This window comes from Microtus ochrogaster, chromosome 26 (assembly GCF_000317375.1).
Source record: "Microtus ochrogaster isolate Prairie Vole_2 chromosome 26, MicOch1.0, whole genome shotgun sequence".
Lineage (NCBI taxonomy): Eukaryota > Metazoa > Chordata > Mammalia > Rodentia > Cricetidae > Microtus > Microtus ochrogaster.
In genome coordinates, this window is record NC_022025.1 from 11,780,322 (window position 1) to 11,804,134 (window position 23,813).

Here is a 23,813-nt window from a genome sequence, read left to right on the forward strand (position 1 = left end):
ACTAAAACTGGTCAGAAGTTCAATAGCCTTTTAATATTTGATTCAATGTTACTTAACGTCAAAAAGTTCTCTTGAATGAACTTTTGGCATAAAACCTTTCTTGCTTAAAACACTGCAGCACCTACATTTTGGTTGATGACACAAAGTGGTCATTCAGAATGGTATTTCCCATCAGTGCTACATGTAAAATAATTTGCATCTTTCCATTAATTCTCAAAACCTTCATCACAGTAAATGGTCTCCAATAGCTTGGGGATATTTATTTCCTCCAACTGAAAATGTAAGAGAAGTATCTCTTTCCGTATCCTACTTTCTAGCATAGTTCATTGAAACACCAAAAGGCCAGGCTCCAGCTTTCTCATTTAAATTCTGTGATTTTACTTTATTGTGAAATATTAAGTGGATGAGTCATACATGGATCACAAACAACCTTTAAACTCGGTCGAATGTAGAAAATGGATGCAGCTACTCAAGCAGAAGAAGAATTTCTGATCCTAGAAGATCATCATATGAATGTAGTCTATTCCCGGGGAATTAGCTCTTCATCTTTTAACTGCGTGCACACTGAAATGCATTACCATGCCATTCTGAAACAGTTGCTATGTTTATGATTGCTTTTCAAAATAATCACTAACAACTTGGCTTCTTCCCACAACTTGGTGAGGGAATGGAGTACCAGGGAGGAAAGCTTTCATAGTAGAGAACCAGGGTCTGTTTATATCAGTGTTCTTTAGCAGGATGTGGGGATATAGTAACATTATACTATTTCTTATAATAACTAAATGAAATAGTAAAATGAGAAGTCCCCAGAAAAGTGTTCTGCTACATTTTGAAAAGCATTTCTTTTTCAGTAATGAATGTTTGATGTCTCCATTTGAGCCCCACCTTGTCAGAAATTAAAGAAGAAATGACTCATTTGGAGGAGGTCATTTCAACTTTCCCACCATCTAAACATCACTTAAAAAGTGACCTTTACCAAGATGAGTGCGCTAAGAAGAACACTTGCTCCTAAAAGGAAAATAAAAAATAAAAACAAGTTAACATGTGCAATTAAGGAGTGAAGCTCATTTCTGATGGCTTGTCAGAGCTGTCTTCCCAATTCCTCTCTGTACAGCCTATGTGGGGGAAAAAAGCAAATTCACTATCTCCTCGGAATAAGGACACAGTTACATTTTATTCAAATTAAAACCATAAAACATGGTTATAGCCATATTATTTGTACGTGAGAACAGTGTAATCTACCCACAGTGTGAAGCCTCTAATATAACAATGTAACCAAGACAAACTGCATAATTTTCTCTGTTAAAAAAAAAATAGTACCTTTGTTAAAAAAAAAAAAAGCAGGGTGTGGGAGAGCCATTGGGAGGACAGAAATGTCAATCTTTTGTGTTCTTCTAGAATCTCTTTTGACTCTGCACAGTCTTCCCATGTTATTTAATGCCAGCTGAAATTTAAAAATGATTCTAAATATAAATTTTACCACTCATCTGTAACAGGAAGGCTACTTGTTAGTCCTGGCTGCCCAGAACCAAAATAATCACAAAGAAACTATATTAATTAAATCACTCCTTGGCCTGATATCTCTCGCTTCTTATTGGCTAATTATTACATATAAATTTAGCCCATTTCTATTAATTTGTGTATCGCCACAAGGCTGTGGATTAACTGGAAAAGTTCCAGGTGTTTGTCTCTGGCAGCTCCATGGCTTCTCTCTCACTCCGCCCTTCTTTCTCCCAGCATTCAGTTTAGTTTTCCCCACCTGTCTCTATCCCCTGTGCAGGCCCAAGGCAGTTCCTTTAGTAACCAATGGTATTCACAGCATTCAGAGGGGAATCCCACATCACTCACCTTTATTTTGTGCACTGTGAGTTTAAATTGCACATACGGAGAGATTTAACAGGTGCAGCATCAACAAACTTACAAAGGTTGTGTGCACACATGCATCTCATCCCTTCAGAACAGCAGAGCAGCACACAACTCAGCTGCTCACCTTTTAGGTCTTCATCTTCCTGACGCGTCTTCTCAGTCTCCCCCTGCCTTGTTGATGCAGACAGAACTTTGTAGGAAAAGCAGCTCCGGACTCTATTTACTCTTTTCTTCTTACCATGTCGTTTTCAGCTTCAGTGACTGGCTAGTTACTTAAGGGAGGTTGCTTGACTGACAAAGCCTATGAGAATGTTTCCCTGGCTGTCCATTTCCCTTGGATGGCACTGTATTCTTTCTTCTTTTAAAGCACACTTGGTTCGGATAGAAAGTGAGAGCTGTCTGGACCTCTGGTATAGTGATAGCAAGTTACCTATGCACACTTTTAATTCCGCTGAACTACCACGATCTTTGGGATCACCAAATTTTGTACTCACGAGGATTCACTATACGTCAGCACAAGAGGGCCGGTACATACCCTTGTGATACTTTTCTTCTCATCTTTTTTTTTTTTTTTTTTTTTTTTTTGTTTTTTTGAGACAGGGTTTCTCTGTGGTTTTGGAGCCTGTCCTGGAACTAGCTCTGTAGACCAGGCTGGTCTCGAACTCACAGAGATCCGCCTGCCTCTGCCTCCCGAGTGCTGGGATTAAAGGCGTGCGCCACCATCGCCTGCCTTTTTTTTTCTTTTCTTTTCTTCTCATCTTATCCCATGTTGCTTTGCCCCAATCTCTTTAAAATTGTAAACCACAAATTCAAATAAAATATTAATAATTTCAAGACATTTTATCTGAACATTTAAATACCTTTCTGAGACTGAGTCTCTCTGGAAATTCACAGGAGCCTTCACTCATCCTGCCATGATCTCTCGGGTTGTGTTTTAGAATGACACCCCTGCTCAGAGATGGTTTTACTGTCCCTCCTACTCTGTAAGAGAATGGTGACAGGTACTCCTAGCTCAGTGTTGCAAACATTCTCCAATTATCTGACCACTGCACAGACATAATAATCTTAGGAAAAAATAAATGAATGGAAATTTTAATGCAATTAACCAAAGATTAATATCAATAAGGTGGAGCTTTAATAAAAAGTTACAATTTGTGGTTCCAGGCCATTTCTGACTGGTGTTGTTAATTCAAGCCACTGGGTAGGAAAGGCTGAGCCTCAGTGTTCACAGAAAGCACCAGTGCTCTGTGGGTACTTTAGTACCAGGCCTTAGAGATGTCTTATCTGTGCGTCATTGATGCTGTCCCTGCTGAGACTTGTTTATGGCCCGGAGACTTTGAATTGTGAGCCTTAATAAAATATGAGACAGTGTTGCTATGTTGTTCAATATTTGTTTCATTCTGCTCTGGTACATATTATGGAATCTGGCGGCATGTTTGACCATAAGCAGGGAACACTACACACCTGATTTATTGCTGAGCAGATGGAGATACTATCAGCAGCAGGAGACCAAGTGTAACACATTTTTATAACCTTCTAAAAGAAAGACAGGACAGGAAATAACAGCTGAGGAGCTACGAATGTATCTCTTTGTCCAACTTTAAAATAAATGAGATTTATGGAGGCCATACATTGATAAACTTTGGTAATGCAATGAATGGCATAGGTTTGGGAAAACTGGTACATAATATCCCACACTTGCTGGGCAGAGAATGCACAGCAAATTTATTTAATTTCTCACTGAATAGATAATAAGACTAATTGGCAGACTGGGATGAAGATTAGATGGGACACTGTAGCAACAGTGGTTGTGGCTGGAACACAATAATGGTGAGTAGATATAGCTCTGATGGATCTGAGCAACAGGGATGCCAAGGGTGGCCTTGGCAGCAAGGGATACAGCCACAAAGAAGGGGATGCTGTTTCATCAGGAGCAATGGATGTGTCTTCTCCTGGAGCCACACAGCTACTGTAATTAATACTGCAAATGACTGGCTCTTCAGGATTGTCTAAAGGTTTGACTGTGTTACACTGTGTTGTCTACCTTCAAACACTGGTCAGACTTACTGTTTTCTGTTCCATAGCAAAAATGTATTTGCCACTCCAAGGAAAGTTTTGGCTCAAGGAATTCAGGGATGTTTTAGACATACCTCTTATGAAATTCAGGACAGAATCATTTATCATCACAGTGCATTGGTATTAACTCAGCTGATACAGTGATTGCTTCAATAAGGATTGGAAATTCTGTCATCTCTCAGAGAGAGAGAGAGAGAGAGAGACAGAGAGAGAGACAGAGAGAGAGAGAATAGGCTTCTCTGTACCACCAGCTCCCAAATAATGATACAGAGACTTGGTACTAATTAGGAGAGCTGTGCTATAGCTTAGGCTTATTACCCCCTAGTTCTTGTAACTTCACCCATTTCTATTAATCTACCCATTTCCACGTAACTTATGGCTTTCACCGCTCCTCCTGCATGTCCTGCTTCCTCTGCATCAGGTTGGAGAGTCTGCCTTTCTTCTTTTCCAAGATTCTTCTGTTTCTTGAAGTCCTGCCAAACCTCTTCCTGACTAGCTAGTGGCCATTTTTCACAGTGACACACTTTCACGCACTGTAAATGAATATCCGCACCAACAGAGAGAATTCAATCAATCAATTGATGTTTGCTGAGTTTATCTTTGTTGTGAACATTCAAAGTTCAGACAGGAATCATTCCTTCAAGATCATCTAAATATCTAGTTAGACTTAAGAAGTCTGCTGTAATAACTATCCCAAAGGGGGGCAGTAGCGTCAACACACATGCAACAATACAGCAACCAATTTAGAAGAGAAGACTGAATAATTTCTTTGTGTATAAATTACATTTTTTCAGGAAAAATAGTTGTATTCAAATACTGTGAGATAAATGAACTCAGAACATTAAAATACTTTTAAAATCAATAATCTCTTACATAATACATATCCAATTAATATATAATATAAAATACAGTTCATAATGGTAGAAATGTACAGATACTTAGTACGGAATACAGTTGGCAGGTAGATGAATGGTAAGGAGATGTCATTTGAACTGTCATCAAGACTCTTACTTCTCATGGTAATATGCATATCATCTCATGGCGCTCTTGTATAAAATGGGGATTCCTGATTTAGCAGACGTAGAACGGGGCCTGAAATCTTACTGCTTTCATAAGCTTTCAGGTGATGTCAGTAATACCAATTAAATGTTCTCCCTGAAGTATCAAGGGTTAGAAGTGGAGAAGCCCAAGCCGAGAAAGGCTAAATTGAAACCCTGCTACAAGGGTAATAACAGAAGGGTAAGCTTTAGCTGCATTTCGAACGGAATAAAGACCTTTTAGAAACAAATTATTTTAACCATCTTAGATTTTACTGAAGTTAACCAAACAGTGTTCAAGATGGATTTTTAAAAGTCAGCTGCAAAGCATTTCTGAAACAATGACAACCATCTGCATTCTTCAGCCGAGTCCTGAGTAGAAGTGGACCAGGGAGCCTGTTTCCTTAGCAACATAGTCTGACATCCTGGAACCATGAGACTTCAAAGCACACTCGAGCTCCTGTCTCTGCTTTGTATCACTAAGGTTCATCAATAAGCGGCTCTCCAGCAGACCATACTACAGTTCAGCTGCTATGGGTGACAGGCAGGTAGACATGTCAGATGTCAAGCTTTTAATTAATAACACAAATGTATCAAGCAAAGGGCATATTAAATGTAATGAGCAATCTATAGATACATATATACATACATTATAGATAGATACGTGTATATATGCAAGGGTGGTTTAATGTTTAAGATCTTTTTTCTTCCCACGTTTCTCTGTCAGGATATATTGTAGTACCAGAAAATCTTGGAGGCATCCTTAAGTATGCCTATCCAGTCAGTCACAGAGTCATATAGATTTGACATCATATATATGTATACATATATATATATGCATACCTACACACATAGGTTTATTTGCATCCTTCTACATGCAGACATCCAGTTAGATCAGCACCATTTGTTGAAGATCTTTTTTTCCCCAGTGTGTATTTATGCTCCTTTATATAAAAAAAACCCAGGTGTTTATAAGTGTGTGGATTTTGTGTCTGTTTTCTAATCATTTCATTGGTCAACCTGTATTAATTATGCCAATGCCATGTGGTTTTATTACTGCTACTCCGTAGCACAGCTTGAAATCAGGGTTGGTGACACCTTCAGAAGTTCTTGTATTATTTAGTATTGTTTTAGCTATCCTGGGGTTTTGCTTTTTCACATGAAATTGAGTATGGTCTGTAGGCAGACACTGCTCTTTCGTTTACCAGCTTCCCGGACCCAAAATAATCACATGAAAACTATATTAATTAAAACACTGCTTGGTCTATTAACTCAGGCTTCTTATTAACTCTTACGTATTAAATTAACCCATTCTTATTGTTTTGTATTTTACTACAAGGTTCATGATTTACAGGCAAGTTTTCGTGCATCTGTCTCCTTTGTCAGATACATAGCATCTCTTTGACTCCGCCTTCTTTTCTCCTCTATCTCTGCTTGGAATTCCCACCTTGCCCAATTCTGCACTCCCATAGACCCAAGGAAGTTTCTTTATTAACCAATGGTAATAAGACATATTTACAGCATACAGCAGGGAATCCCACATCAATGGTCCTTTTAAGGTCTGCAAATAATTGTGTTGGAATTGTGATGAAGATTGCATTGAGTATGTAGAATGCTTTTGATAGGATAGCCATTTTTAATATGTTTATCCCACCAATCCAAGAGCATGGGAGATCATTCCATCTTCTTACATATTGTTCAATTTCTTTCTTCAAAGACTGATTTTTTTTTATACAGGCCTTTAGCTTCTTTGATTGAAAGTATCACAAGACGTTTTATATTGTTGGTGGCTATTGTGAAAGGTAGGTTTCCCCAGTTTCCTTCTCACCCCACTTTCATTTGTATATAGGGGAAACTATTGGTTTGGGTTTTTTTGTTTGTTTGTTTTCTGTTTTTGAGTTCATCTTGTATCCAACCACTTCCTTGGAGTTGTTTATCAGCTATCGGGATTCCCTAGTAGAATTTTTGAGATAGTCTATGTATACTGTGATATCATCTGCAAATAATGATATTTTGACTTTTTCTTTTCCAATTTGTATCCCCCTTTTTTTCTTAATTGTCTGATTTCTCTAGCTAGAACTTCAAGTGTTGTATTGAATATGTGTGGAGAGAATGAGCAGCCTTCTGTTGTTTCTGGTTTTAGTAGAATTGCTTAGAGTTACTTTCCATTTAATTTGATGCTGGCTATGGACTTGCTATAAACTGCCTTTGTTATGTTTAGTTTTGCCCTTGTAACCATAATGTCTCTGATAATTTTATCATGAAGAGGTGTCAGATATTGTCAAAGACTTTTGGAGCTTGTAATGAAATGATCATGTGATGTGGGATTGATTCCTCTCTGTATGTTGTGAGTACCACTAATGGATAAAGAAAACTGGCTTGGCCTGATAGGGTGGAACAGAGCTAGGCAGAGAAAGCTAAACTGCATGTTTGGAAAAAGAATGCCAGAGTCAGAGAGAAGCCATGGAGCTACCGCTGGAGACAGACATGCTGAAACTGGAAGGTCATGACTGTGTGGTGATGCACAGATTAATGGAAATGGATTAAATTAAGACATAAGAGTTATCCAATAAGAAGCTAGAGATGATGGGCCAAGCAGTGATTTAAATAATATAGTTTCTGTGTGGTTATTTCAAGTCTGTGCTGTCGGGCAGCCAGGAAACAAACAAGCGGCCTTCTTACAACAATCCTGTAATACTGTGTCATTTTTTTTCTTTAGTTTGTTTATATAGTGAATTACATTGACAGATGTTCATATGTTGAACCCATCTCTTCTTCCCTGGCTTGAAGCCTATTTTGTCATGGTGGATAATCTTTTTGATATGTTCTTGGATTCGGTTTGAAAAAATTTTGTTGAGTATTTTTGCATCTATGTTTATGAGGGGGATTGGTCTGTAATTCTCTTTCTTTGGTGAATATATGTGTTGTTTGGATAGTAGGGTGGTGGTGGCCTCCTAAAATAAATTTGACAATGTTTCTTGTGTTTCTATTTTATAGAATTATTTGAGGAGTATTAGCATTAACTCTTATTTAAAATTTTCGTAGAATTCTAAAACCATCTGGGCCTGAGTTTTTTTGATTGGGAGACTTGAAATGAATGCTTCTATTTCCTTATCAATTATAGATCTATTTATGTTGTTAATTTGATCTTGAATTAACTTTAGTAAAGGGTATCAATTGAGAAAATTATCCATTTCTTTTAGATTTTCCAGTTGTGTAGAGTGCAGGTTTTTAAACGATAACCTAATGATTGTTTGCTATCTCTTGTGTTCCACTTTTTGTTTCCAATTTTGTTAATTTGAATGTTCTCTTTGTCATTTTGTTTAGTTTGGATAAGGATTTGTCTACCTTGTTGAAAGAACCGTCTCTTTGTTTCCTTGATACTTTGTATTCTCTTTGTTTCAATTTTATTGATTTTTTAAAAATATTTTTATTGATTTCAGCCCTCAACATGATTATTTCCTGTTGTCTGCTCCTCTTGGGAGAGATTGCTTCTTTTCGTTCTATAGTTTCGAAGTGTGTTTTTATGTTGGTAGTGTGAGATCTCTCCAATTCCTTATGCAGACACTTAGTGATATGAACTTTCTTCTTAGCACCATTTCATTGTGTCCCGTAAGTTTGGGCATATTGTGCATCCATTTTCATTCTATTCAAGGAAGTCTTGCCTCAATTTTCATTCAGTAGAGAGTTCTTCAGTTCCATGATTTGCGGTCTCTCTGCTCTTGTTGTTTCTGTTCTTGAAATTAACTGTGATCCATGGTAGTCTGATAGGATGAAGGATGTCATGTCAATTTTCTTATATCTGTTGAGATTTGTTTTGTGATAAGTATGTAGTCCATTTTAAAGAAAGTTCCTTGAGTTTACCCAAAAAAAAGGTATATTCTTTTGTGTTTGGGATAAATATTCTGTAAATATCTGCTAGATCCTTTTGGCTTAAACATCATTAAGTGCCAATATTTCTCTGTTTAGTTTTGATCTGAATGACCTATCCGTTGGTGAGAGTAGGGTATTCAGTCTCCCATTATCAATGTGTGAGGGTCAACATGTGATGTAAGCTTCAATAATGGTTCTTCACAAATGTGGGTGTCCTTGCATTTGGGGCATAGATGTTTTGAACTGAAATGTCATCTTGGTGAATTTTTCCTTTGAAGAGTATGAAATGTCCTTCTTTTGAAATGTCTTTCTTCTCTTTTGATTAATTTTGGTTCAAAGTCTATTTTGTTGACACCCTTTAATATGGACCCTCAGATAATAGAAGGCTATACCAGGTTTCTTCTTGGAACTATTTGCTTTAAAAACAAATCCTTTTTCAACCCTTTACTTGGCAGTAATACTTATCCTTGCTATTTAGGTGTGAATCTTACTTGCAACCCGAAGGATAGCTCCTGTTTTTGCATCTGTTCTGTTCTGTTATTTTATTAAGAAATTTAGTCCTTTGGTACTGAGAGATATCAATGACCAATGATTGTTAACTTCTGTCATTTTGTTGTAGTTGGTGATGGTATTATGTGTGTGTGTCCTCATCCCTTCTTTTGGTTTCGTTGGCATGGGATTATCTATTGCTTGTGTTTATGTCGGTGTAATTAACTTCCCTGGGTCGGAGTTTTTCTTCTATTACCTTCCAAAGGGCTGGCTTTATGGATAGATATTGTTTAAATTTGACTTTATCATGGAATATCTGTTTTTCTCCATGTTGACTGAAAGCTTTACTGGGTATAAGCAGTCTTGGCTGGCCTTTGTGGTCTCCTAGAATCTGCACGTTTGTCCAAGACTTTCTGGACTTTCTACGTTGAGAAGTCAGGTATGATTCTAACTACATTAATATGATACTTGAAGCACTCAATATTTTTCCTGTGTATAATATGTTCTTGTTGGCTGGGTTCTTATGCTGATTGTGTTCTTCTATGCTTGTCTATGCTTCTGGGTGTATAGTGATTATAAGTCTTGGTGCCAATTTCCAGAGTTCGTCTTTATTGGAGGGATATTTTGTTCCTTGTTTTCTGTTTGCTCTCTGGCCTTCTGGCTGGTGTGGCCTGCAGTGGAGCACGGGTTCTCCACCTGAGTTGGAGGCTAGACTTCCTTTAGCCAAAATTATGTAACTGGAGTACTTCATAAATTTCCATAGCATCCTTCTACAGGTTCCATGCTAATCTTCTTGGTTCCAGGTTTAGCGTATGTGCTGCAGAAGCAAACACTGCTAGGGATTTTTGAGACATGAAATCCACTAGCAAAAGAGATTAAATTACCTCGATTCAGAGCGCACCTTTCTTCAAAACAACCATACTTTCAATACTTTCAGTTCACACATGGACCATGTCTTCAGGTGCAGGCTGATGTCCAAGCAGCAAAATATCACAGGGAATTCATATTAGCTTCACCAATAGTGAGCACCTAGTAGAGCTCCTTGCTTCTTGCTCCCTTTAGAAGCTTCCAATAACATGCTTCTTGTCTCGCTTAACAAGATTTTAGAGAAATAACCTGATTCTTCTTTGAAGTGCTGACCCTTGTACGTGTTTCCATGGGATAGCGTTCTCTGAATAGTTTCTTAGTATGACAGTTTCCATATCTAATAATCATCTTTTCTCAAAGAAAGACTCAGTTTCTGGGAAGTTGGATGAATTGGATTAATGGAGAATGATTCATTCATCAATTAATTGATTCTTTTAGAAAATTTTTTTGGATACTAGCTATATAGTAGTCTGCTATCAGATAAACAATATCTACGTTTTGGTACCTGCCTAAGTTAGAGACTTTATTTCTGTGATGAAACACTGTGATTAAAAAAACAAGTTAGGGAGGAAGGGGTTTATTTGACTTACACTTCAGCATTGTTGTTCATCACTGAAGAGAGTCAGGACAGATCCACAAACAAGGCATGACCCTGGAGTCAGGAGCTGATGCAAAGGCCATGGGGGGGGTAGCTACTACTACTGGATTACTTCCCCTGGCTTGCTCAACCTGATTTCTTATAGAACTCAGGACAACCGGCTCGCAGATGGCACCACCCATAATGGACTGGGCCCTGCTACATTGACCACTAATTGAGAAAAATGTCTTACAGCTGGAGCCCATGGAGACATTTACTCAACTGGGGATGATTCTTCTGAATAACTCTGGCTTGTGTCAAGTTGACACATGAACCTAGTCAGTACAGTATCCAACTCTATTATAAAGAAAGGTGATGCAGGCAGTATGCCAGGATCTAGGCTTCCCTGGGTACCATTCTAATCTGCTGATGAGAGCACAGCCGCTAATTGTTCCATTTTATTCAATGTGCTATACATTTTCTACAATAAGAACTTTTCAAAATAACCTTGTGCCAGGGTTTATTGTTGACCATGGGAATATGCATCTCATTCTTCCAAATGGAAATTAGTGCGGACTTTGCCAGCCCAGTAGGTTTGTAATTTCATCCTTCCTCCATAGCATCAATTTCAAAGATCTTCTACTCACACAACAGGAGGAATAGTAAGACATACCCTGGTTACTGATCAGCAAAACTGGTCACAGACTAAAACTCAATGCACTTCTGCACTGATCAATTCTCAAGATCATCTCCTGCTCATGAAGTGCCAGAACATTGAATGCTGTGTCTTGGTCCCAGCTTCTTTCTTTCTTGACGAATTCTTTGTTAATAGATTAAGTTTTTACCACATTTTCCTACTTTAAGATCATGTTATGATCTGGAACAAGATATTCTGAATTTTCTTTCAATTCTCCATCACATGTCAGATGAAGTCTCACTTTGTTGAAGGATGAAAACCTTTTAAAAATACCTGAAATGTCAAATACAGTGAAAGTATCTTAAAGCTAGTGGAATTAGAATTGCACTCGATGTTAATTTCAGTTTGTTAAATTCTTTTATGACTTTTACAAGAAGATCACGTGAGGGCTAAGAAATAAAAAAAGACTGTTTGGGGTCAGAGGGATCAAGGACACAATAAAACTCACAAAATCAAATAACCTGAACCCACAGGGGCTCACAGAGACTGAACCGACAACCAGGGAGCCTACGTGGGACTGACCTCGGCCTTCTGCATATGTGACAGGTGTGTAGCTTGTTCTTCTTGTGGGACTCGTGACAGTGAGGACAGGGCTGTCTCTGACTCTTTGACTGACTTTCGGGAGACTATTCTTGTACTAAAGTAGCTGATATCACACTTCCTATAGAAATGTTAGGGGAAGGTGGTCATGGCGGCAGGTGTCTCGAATCCCAGTATTTTGGAGGCAGAGGCAGATGGATCTCTGCGAGTTCAAGACAAACCTGGCCTACGGAGAAATGTTAGGGGAAGTGTTGTTGGAAAACTGTTGTGGGGAACTGAGAATGACAAGGTTGGGTAGAGGGAGAAGCTGCCCACTAAAACAGAACTGAGAACGGAGATGAATTTGGAAAAAATCTAAAACTCAACATATACTCCCCATATCTTTCCACCCCCGACACACACCCAAGGGTCGCCTCATTGAAGAACACAGGTTTGGGTCTTCAGAACCTTCTTCTTGGCCAGAGACTGTTCCATGGCAGAAAGCCATGCTAGGGTGAAGGACAGTTCCCAGTGAGGGTCACTAATGTTTCCCTGACAATCGGAAACCCCGGCATGCAGATTATGGTTGTCTCTACCCTGTAAATGGGATTTTTGACTGGAATTTTTAGAAGGTACATGGCTTTTTGAAATTGCTATTTTAAATTTCATTCAAATATTATTTTTCCAAATAATTAAATGAAAACTTTTTTTATGATAAAATTAATTCTAGTACCCACTGGTCAAGAAATAAACTACTATTCATCCATAATATCAAATATATTTAAGCCATCTATGTGTATCAGGGAAAATTTTTTGTCCTAATAGCTAAAGATAGTGGGATAACACTGTGTGGGGAGGTTGGCGTCAAGGACCCAATAATACACAGTGACCTGACTTTTGTTTAAATGGGGTGATAGAGATTCCCATTTTATTTATTATCTTTCAAAGGAGCCCTGAAGGAATCTCCAATAAATAAAAATGATCGAAGTGTTGTTTATGTAGGAGTAATATGAGCTTATCTCCCTGGAGAAGAAAGAGGATAATCTATTTAAAAATAGGAATATACATCAATCTGAAAATATTAATATATGTATTGGGTTAGGAATATTCTTTAACCAAGCAAATCCCTTCATTGTTCCAGCAACACAGAAAGGTCCCACTTGAGGGCCCCTGCAGCTCTCTCACTGTGACTTACCAGTGAGCTAGCTATCTTGCTGTCAATTGAAACCTTCCGCAAACTAAGGCAAAGGTGCCCCCGCCAACCCCGATGCTTCTCGCTGCTTAACTTTTCTCAGGGATATATATTTTCTCACAAATAATAAAATTTTAAGACTAAATCTTTAATGTTTATACATATTAAACTGCTTAATCATGTAATACTTTACAAAATACTTAAGTTCCCGGACCTGTTTCTCTCACACTGTGTGGAAACCCCCCCTTCAGTCACAGGTTGACAATGGGAGTTTTCCCTTGCTTCTGGGGTTAATATTTTCAGAATAGAGTAGAAGAAACCAAGATAGAGAAGAGGAAAAAGACAACTGCGGACAGATCTCCCCCAAGATCCTCCTGACCCAAACCAGACTGAAAGGGGGAGATCTCTGTGAAGTCAGTGGGTGCCGGGCAGATGTGGAGGACAGCAGATTTCAGGATGAGGTCACGCAGATGTGATGCTTCAGAAGGATTTTCATCCACAATGGTCTCAGCGATACTCCTCATGGTATTTTATAAAATTCTGAAATAACCTTCTTTTAATCATACCAAAGCTGATATTTTCACGTTCATCAAAACCCATGTTCCAAGCGTTCATTGACCAACATAACTACAAATCTCCTCAATTTTTTTTTATCCCATCATTATCACTAGAAGGTATGGACTGCTTTCACTAACTGGTAATGATTGGTTATTATGTGTATCATATAAGAATAATTCAGTATATAAGGATGAAGCCAAGTGAGTTCCCTGTAATGAGCACATATGTAAAAGGACGTATAGAAATCGTGTAAGCCAATGCATGGGACTTCCAGGATCTTAGTTTGTTCAAAATGATAAAACATAATTTTTACAAAGTAACAAAAGGTACTCTCATAGTTACAGTAAATACATGTAGTTTATTCCTGGACACACAGTCTAAAAGACAGACATAATAAGCTTATGATGCAGACAACGTGAATAAGAAGAAAATTGCCTCCCAGAGAAAATGAGTATTATAATACGTAGACAACCTTTCTTGTGCATTAAGGCCATCTGTGGAAATGGGTAAATGTTGGTGAAATTTCAGATAATGCTATTCTCAACAAAATTGTGAGCTAGACAAATTCAAAGACCGTGCAAAGTTTAGCAAGATTAAGGGGTTAGCACGTGAGTAGCATGTGCTGCAGAGTCTTGCACAAGGCAAGCACTCAACTGGTGGCTGTCATTCCCTCTTACTATGCTGATAGTCTTCACATCATACCTAGAGCACTGCAGAGTACATAGAAATCTCTCACCAAAAATTTGATCTTTTCCTAGAAAACAACATGAAAGCGATTGTCAGCATCAGTTCATAGACAGGGAAGATTATTAAATGAAAATGCAACAGCTAGTTTAGATTTTCAGTCTCCTGTAACTTATATGACTCTTGAATGTTTTCATTTGATCTTATATGTAATTATTAATATTTAGAGGATAGAGCATGATACAAGCATGTTTTATGTAGTTACCAAATCAGGGCTATTTACATATTTATATGTAGATATTTACGTATCTCTAAATTCAAACATTTATCATATCTTTGGAATTAGGTGCTCACAGAACCATGTGTTCTGGATATTTGATATTTAAAATATATTGTTGTAAGATAGCTAAGTATATTATATAGAATTGACACCTTATTTGAGTATATTTTTATTCCTCATAACGAAAATAGTACGTGTCTTCCAATTATGTTTACGTTCCTGGTTTCTAATCAGTTTTCTATAATATATCTCTAGAATAACTTACATAGCTTCCACACAGGTGAAAACTGACAGCATTTGTCTTCTTGTGTTTTGTTCATTTACCTTAAGATGAAGTCTTCCAGGTTCATCCAGGCAGTGCAAAGAAGAGATTTCATTTGTTTATGGATGAGTAGTCTTTGATGGCCTAGATGCAGCCACTTTCCTTTCTGCACGGACTAGTTGATGAACACTTAAGGGCTTTGCAATTCTTGGCTATTGTGAATACTGACACAGCGAAGTAATAGGATTGTCATTAGAAATACTGCTTCTCTTCTCTCCATTTAAATCCCCAATGTTGAGGATTTTTTTTATGATTCAGGTGTTGCATTTTTTTGGCTTTTTTGAGCAGCTGTTTTCTTGTGGCTTTCCTAATGTCCATTCCCCCCAGCAGTGTAAATGCTCCTTCTTCAAGTCATCATTGGCATTGTTTTTGTTGTTTTTAATAAGAGTCGTTTGAATTAGGGTAAGATTTTATTTCGTGGTGGTTTGATGTGCACTCCTCTGATAATTAAGAGTAGTAAGCATTCCTAACATACTTGCCAGCTATTTCTATGTCTTCTTTTGTGATGTGTCTACCAAAATCTCTGGCTCATTTTCTTGCTATGTGGTTATTTTTGCTAGTCAGTTGTTTTTTATTTATGTATCTGTGCAATTGTCCAGTTTGTAGATATTTATCCCTTCCTACGTCTGCTTCTTGACTTTTTTATGGTTTTATGCAGAAGCTTTTCAATTTGATGAAATGCCATGTGATAATTTCTTAGATTTGTCTCCTAGATTTTCTAAGTTTTATTACAAAATAACCTGTCCATAAGCAGGTCAAGATGTATTTTACTCGCTAAACATGGCTACTACATGCAATGGTAAAATCCCAGAAAATGAAAACTGCTGACTTTGCAAGGCACATGTGTGTGAACACACGCCTTTGCTGTATTTTCAAGATCCCAGTGTTTTCAAACATGGTAACTTTAATTTGCTATGATGGTTTAAACAGATAGGAATGCACCTGCACAATAAACACAGACCTCGGAACAAAATTCTCAAGCCCTCACTGACTAGAGGTCCTCCGTGTATTTAGTCCATTATTCAGCAAAGTTTTTTCTAAACTTGTATTTTTTTTTTATTTTAAATTATTTTTTTATTTTTTCAGGACAGCGATAGGACTGAGAGAGTGAATGGTTTGCTTGCTAAGGACTTTGCCACTGTCACTTTCGGTTGTCTCCAGAGGGCAGCAAAGAGCTTCAGCTCGAAGCCCAGCAGGCTGGGTTAGCGCTTTTTAGTGGCTGTTTCCACAACACTTTAAACACTGTGGGAACTGTCAGTGTCAAGGTTCAGTTTGCTAGACTCACGTGATCTTGTTTGCCACATGAAGGGCAGGGCAGAGGCCAGACTCTGATTGGATGAGATCACTAAAGGCGAATCAGAACCCTCAGTGCATCCACCATTTCATTGAAATTGTTTGAGAGCTTGCAATAGAAAGGGATTTTTGTTTAGAACAGAGTTTTACAAGAATGCCTCAAAATGAATAATTTTCTAATTCTCCTGAATACGGATCACAGTATGTCATAAAATTATAAGCTAATGGCCTTTAGTAGTGATAACCAGTGATACCCTTCACAGTCTATAACGTTTTAAGATGAATTTGATTTGGGTGTTTCCATTATTATAATTGCATCTCTAATTCTTTGTTTTTGAATACATCGTTTATGATGTTACAAAAATCCAAGCTGTACCCACGAGTCACCTGTATCCAGAGTACTGATTCATAGACTCAAATTAAGCTTGATTCTCTGGAGCTCACCCTGCATGCGATTTCCTTACAACGGGGGTACAAGATCGATCTCTGTAGAGCAGAGGGAAGGAAACAATACCAGGGCAGAAACAGAGTGGAAAACTTCTGTGTAGACCCAACCCTGAAGGATGGCCCTTGAGAGTTCTCACCAATCAGGCTGCAAAGGCCAGATCTCTAGTTTTCCCATCTGAGTTTGCTAGTGGGTGTGGGCTACTCCAGCACCAAAAGAGACATTGGGCAAGATGACCCAAACAATCTCTGCTGAGACTCCAGTTTTTATTTAAATGAATGTTTGAGTCCAACCCCACTATGCCCACTACATTCATTTGCAGTATGAAGTAGTCAACACACATTATGCTACACCTGACTGGATAACATTTGTAGTCAACACGCATTATACTAAACCTGAAGGGATAACATTTGCATTTATGCTGCAAACTTTGTTATCTTACACAGCGTTAACTTATTAATTCATGTTTAATGGGAAGCTTTTATCTTAGCAGATTTGTTAACTTCCCAAAACTCTGGCTCCTAGCAGGTGAGAGAGAAGATGAATAAAAATACCAGAAGTGAACACTGCCTCCAAGGTTTACTCTAAGAAAGAACTCTGAAGCACAAAAGGGACAGGAGCTAGGGGACTGTTAATTGTACTTAAATGAACAGTTTACAACACCTTCAGGCATTCATTTTTCAGAGAACCAATTTAGATAAGGAAAACAAATGATGGTGTTAATTTGAAGCCATTCTGGTCTCCTCATTTGGGGGAACTCCTCAGTGAACCACAGTATGGCAGGACCAGAAGGGCTGCAGGGAGTTTGGTGGGTTTCAAAGTAAATGGAACTGTTAGTGTTAGAGAAAGTGTGTGGTCAAACAGAGATGAATATAAAAGAAATGTTACATTAACCACAATCTCTGCTATGTCTCAACTCAAAGAAAAAAAATCACTATTTACTGACTTTCTTCCAATCATCTTTCCTATTTAAAAGTAGAAACTTTTGATTCAGCTTTTTGCTTATAGAAGGTTTTTTTCTAGTCCATTAAAATGTATTCAAATGACAACATGCATTTACTGCAGGTCGCTCTACTTAACAATGTGCAGAGCATATAATTAGCATCATTATAAGAAATAATAAGAATAGCTAGGCTACGGTGTGTGTTTGAAACTATGCTTTTTGGAGAAATTCTATAAAATGGAATTGCTGGGTCAAAGAAAAATAGCATTTTAGGTCCTGGATACATTGTTGAGCAGGAAAAGTAAATGGTGTGTATCAGTCTACATCAACTCTGATAAAGTTTCCATCTCTTTCAACATTTCTTAAGAAATTTGATAAGAAAAGGACCAATTTTTGGCTGTCTATTTTTATCTTTTGAGTGAATTTCTGTTTAGTTGAATGCCTCTTTCTGCAATGATTTAGAGCAGTGGTTCTCAACATTCCTAATGCCAACACGTGTGAATGCAATTCCTCATGCTGTTGTGACCCCAACCACAAAATTTCTTCTGTTGTTACTTCGTAAGTGTAAGTCTTCTACTGCTATGAACTGTAGTCTAACTATCTGTTTTCTAATGATCTCAGGGTTCACGACCAGCAGCTGAGAAATTCTGGTCTATTGTTTTAGAATTGGTGCTTTTAAAATGGATATGTAAGTCCTGTTCATATATTAAGGCTCCTTTCTTCTCTTCATTGAGGGTATTGTGCTGCCCTGGCTTATTTGAGCTTGCAATGTGCCTTCACTTTTGACCACTTTCTAAACTGTAGACTTTAGTGCCGAGAATTCAAGTTACCAACCCTTTTTCTTTGTGATTGACTTTTGAAAACTTCAACTATTCTTTCTGGCCTGGTGTATGTACACAGTAAAGAAATGCATCTATATAATAATCCAGAATGATACACAGAGACACTTTTCTGTGTACCTGTAACTGAAATAAATAATATGGATTATTTTCATGGCTTTTGGATGTCCCATAACTGAACGATAGGACTCTATTGCAAAGACACCACACAATTTGGCCGCAAAATAAAAGAAATCAGTCTTGCCTTGTGGAAGACTTAAGTGATCCTGCTGGCCAGGTTTTGTACTACAGAGGGGTGCTGTGCAGGTTGCTAGAGAGGAAAAGATAGGAATGGTCTTATGCAAGACTGGTCCCTAAATTCTACAAGACTGTTTGTCAGTCAGTATGTGCCCATTGGTGCAATAGTGGCAAGACTCTTTAAGGCCTGTTCCATAGAGTGGAATTCATTCATGTTACTGTAAAAATGACAAAACTCAAGTCGTATCCTTGAGAGTAAAATCTAATGATGCTGTTTTCCTAATAGTTCATGAATAGATTTGTACTGCTCCCAACTTTGGTCAAAGACACTTCTTTTAGTGGGTAGTGTTTAATGCTGAGACAGAATGCTGTCCAAAGTGCTGAAAATAATTGTCTCTGAATGCTCCGATCATGGATGGGGGGGTCTTCCACCACCTCCTCCAGCTGCCTCAAGGCACAGGAAACACTGGACAAGAGGAGAGATGAAAAGAATGTAAGGACAATAAAATGGGGACAAACAATATGAAATGATCGTCTCTGTCCATGAGACACAGACTCCTAGTTGCTGTGGTTGTCTATGTAAGATCTGTCCTACATGAACATAATTGACAGCTCCAGCAAGGTCTGTGGAGAAACACCTGAGGACCCATCTCTAACGAGGAGCTATTTGTAGCTGAAGGATGCTTCTAGGGTGGAGTTACTTTCCTTTAGATGTGGCCAACTGTTGGGTTGCCCACACCGGGGTGGATGACCCCATGAACATATGAGAAACACGAAGTGGACTCAGTGAATAAGGAGGACATAAAATAGGAGGGGCATATGGTGAGGAGGTCCTAGCAGAACTGTGTTTTGAGGGCCGATGGGTGGTTACAATCAAAACAACGTTGTATACATATACAAAGAATTATAAATTCTCCTCCGTAAATGCTGTTTTTATATAAAATTACATTAAGATTTTAGTTTTATATTATATTTTATGATCTTATGTGACAAGTCTATTCCACATCATTTGTAAATTTTCACATCCAAGTGTGTTCTTCAGTACAACTTAAGAAAGGGGATGTTGCTTTGGGTTCTCAGTTCTGGAGATTCCTATGTATGACACATTAATACTTGTGTGGGCCTGTGATAGCACACTCTATCATGGTGAAAACGCATGGGAGAGAAGGCTGGATCACTTGATGGTCTGCGGTCAAATTTTTCCCATTCAAGAGGAGACCCCTAGCTCTCACTAGCTTACCACTTACATGTTTCCCCCACATCCCAACCATGTCAAGCTGGGAAAAGCACTTTAACAGGAAACACCAAGGATCGACTCACCTGAGCAGACCTGTCTGCTTTGCTATGCTATGGGGGGAAGAGGGTGCGTTGTGCTCTTCCAGTTCCTTGAACATTGGACACATTTCAGTGCCAACCTCTGTGTGTATTAGGGAACTCACTCATTACTTTATACATTTTCTCTGAATTATGTAAAAAAACCCTCCTTTTCTGGTATTTTTTTATTTATTTTTTTAATGGTGGCCTGACTTGTATGGACTTTTATTTTTTTTAATTAATTTATTTATTTATTAAAGATTTCTGTCTCTTCCCCGCCACCACCTCCCATTTCCCTCCCCCTCCCCCGATCAAGTCTCCCTCCCTCGTCAGCCCAAAGAGCAATCAGGGTTCCCTGACCTGTGGGAAGTCCAAGGACCACCCACCTCCATCCAGGTCTAGTAAGGTGAGCATCCAAACTGCCTAGGCTCCCACAAAGCCAGTACGTGCAGTAGGCTCAAAAACCCATTGCCATTGTTCTTGAGTTCTCAGTAGTCCTCATTGTCTGCTGTGTTCAGAGAGTCTGGTTTTATCCCATGCTTTTTCAGACCCAGGCCAGCTGGCCTTGGTGGGTTCCCGATAGAACATCCCCATTGTCTCAGTGTGTGGGTGCACCCCTCGGGGTCCTGAGTTCCTTGCTCATGCTCTCTCTCCTTCTGCTCCTGATTTGGTCCTTGAGATTTCTGTCTGGTGCTCCAATGTGGGTCTCTGTCTCTGTCTCCTTTCATCGCCTGATGAAGGTTAATATTCAGGAGGATGTCTATATGTTTTTCTTTGGGTTCTCCTTCTTATTTGGCTTCTCTAGGATCACTAATTATAGGCTCAATGTCCTTTATTTATGGCTAGAAACCAAATATGAGTGAGTGCATCCCATGTTCCTCTTTTTGGGTCTGGCTTACCTCACTCAGGATAGTGTTTTCTATTTCCATCTATTTGCATGCAAAATTCAAGAAGTTCTTGTTTTTTACTGCTGAGTAGTACTCTAATACACGGACCAAGGAGTCTAACGCTTGCGTGAGTCTGGTATTTTTTAAAAGATGCCTTTATAGACAGAAAATAATTATTAAAATTTGTTGATTAATCTACTTATTTTAAGATAGAATTTATATCAATAATGAATGAATTATCAGTAATGAATCATATTAGCTAGTAATATAAATCCATGCACTACTGCCTTTGAGTGTGTTCGAATCAACTCTAAAGTTCATATGCAATTAATACTATATTTTCCACATGAAATACTCAAGCATTTAATTCCTCCTTTAGATTTTTACCTGCCTGATAAGTATGCTCCTCATATTTTTTACCTTATTGCAAGTGCTGACATTTTCAAAAGTACATGAGCTACCAAAAATGATAGTTTCCTATTTCTATGCTTACCTTAATTTGCATGTCTCTACTGCAAACAGAAAGAAAGAATTGCCTTATTGCAGTTGAACAATTCATAACATTGTGCTCTTTGGCTCATAACTTTCATTTCATTTTTTTATAACTCACGCTTACCTTTTTAATTATATGATTCTGTGTAAAACTTTCTTTTCCTACACCCATCTGCCTTCCACAGATATGACAGAGTGAATCCATTGACCTTAAGTAAGGATCAGAGTTCGGGTGATTGACTACAGCTGGGTGATTTAGAAACACAAGGAAGCAAGGTTGGAAACTGCCGGGGAACCTGTGACCGGACAAGTCCTGAAATTATTGAGTTGTATTTTATTTAATTTTTGAGACAGGATCTCGTTTAGAGCAACTTGACCTTGAACTCACTGTGTAGCTAAGAATTTCCCTCTACCTACCTATCAAGTGCTGCTACTATAGGCATGTGCCACTGTACCCAGTTCTTATGGTGCACAGTAGACAAGAACTCTTCCGATTTAGCTCCATCTTAGCTCCCCTGATCCGTCCGTTGTGAGGGAATTCCTAGGGTCTGATGACACCGCCACAACAGAGTGAACATGCGACACATCTTGGAAAAGCCAATATTTCCCCTAAAATTCATGCTTTAGAATCTAAAAATCAGTGTGGCCAGGCATTTGGGAATCTGTGAAAGTAGATGCAGTTTGGAATATCATCAAAGCAAGAAAATGTGTACTTTCTGTTCTTATTTTAAGTGATATCAATAAAAACTAAGGCGAATATTTTTATGCTTATCATTCATGTTTACTTAGTGGAAACTTTACAAAACAGTAAATGATAAGCACGGAACTGGGGATGGGGAATGTGCTGTGATTTTTGTTATATGAATATATTACATTAAGTGCATTGCCTAAACTGATATATTCTGTTATAAGAAAAAATATTTAAAAAAATTTTGTTTGGGAGAAAACTAGGGCCTACCAAAAGTTCATATTGTTAAAGTTGTAACTCCTTGCGCACTATAATACGATTCTCAGAAAGGTAGTCAATGTAGATATAATTATTTAAGATTAAGTTATAGTAGGATTAGCCTCTAATCCAATATAATTGATGTCTTCCAAAACTTAAGGTTTGAATACAACCTGGTACATGTGGTGTAATACCAGAAAATAGTGGAACCATGATGCTCGGGAAGTATGGAAATGAGCCTGGACTACAGCCTTTCCCAAACACTTTCAGAGAAACATATTCCTCTATTTCAAATTTCTATCATCTAGAACTGTGAGAAAATAAATTCCTGTTCTCTCCCGCACACAGTAACCCAGTAAGCTAATGTATCCTGCAACTGTAACCATTCAATTGACAGACTTTATTCCTGAAGAAAACCATAAAACTTATGATGGTTTATGATGTACATTGGGAACAGGCACTCCATAAAATAAATGGTAGATAATTGTTGTGTAATCACAACAAGATGGTAATGTTTGGCTACTAAGAATGTTACCAAATGGAATGACTTCTCCCAATTGTTTTCACTTTAAGTAATATTCATTTACTTTCATGGAGTTTTATTTTAATTAAGGATCAAATTGTTCAAAATGTTCCCTCCAAATCCCTCATCCTGGCTGATAGGCTGACAAATGTGAATACATTTGAATTGTGGCACAATTTCAAAAATCTCAATGGTATATTTTACAATCATGATTATTCTTCTCAAACAAGGGAATTTGAATTAAGTAAGCTATGCAGCAGATAGCCTTAATTACATGCATTTATTACATTGAACATTAAACTGCCATTTATCTGCAAGTTCAAGAGACCATGTGCTGTACATAATTAAATATTTTGTATAATGGTATTTAAAATAAGAAAATACATTTTATTGTGAAATCTATGAATATATTTAATCATTTGACATTATAATATTGAGAATTGATTGTATCTTCAAGTTACTTTTTGAAAAGTGTTTAAAGATAATTTCTTTGTGGATGGTAAGATGGCCCACCAGTTAAGAGAACTTAGGACTCTTTCAACGGATCTGGGTTTAGTTCTCAACACCTAAACAATGACCCATAAACATATGTAACTTCAACTCCAAGGGATCCAATGTCATCTTTTGGCATCTATGAGAACCTCATGTGCATGCTAGATATATGTACATGCATATATGGCACTCATACCCATAAAATAAAAATAAATGAATCTTTAAAATATCATTTGAGCCGGGTGATGGTGGCGCACGCCTTTAATCCCAGCACTCGGGAGGCAGAGGCAGGCGGATCTCTGTGAGTTCGAGACCAGGCTGGTCTACAGAGCTAGTTCCAGGACAGGCTCCAAAGCCACAGAGAA

General features: G+C 38.0%; 1 protein-coding gene and 1 non-coding gene across 5 annotated transcripts in view; one reads left to right on the forward strand and one right to left on the reverse strand.

Moving 5' to 3' along the window:
* Positions 1–23,813, forward strand: part of Magi2 (membrane associated guanylate kinase, WW and PDZ domain containing 2) — a 1,267,351-nt gene that overhangs the window by 246,588 nt on the left and 996,950 nt on the right. The window lies entirely within an intron of this gene.
* Positions 10,073–10,174, reverse strand: LOC113457417. The gene has a single exon (XR_003377996.1). It is a non-coding gene; the product is annotated as a U6 spliceosomal RNA (small nuclear RNA).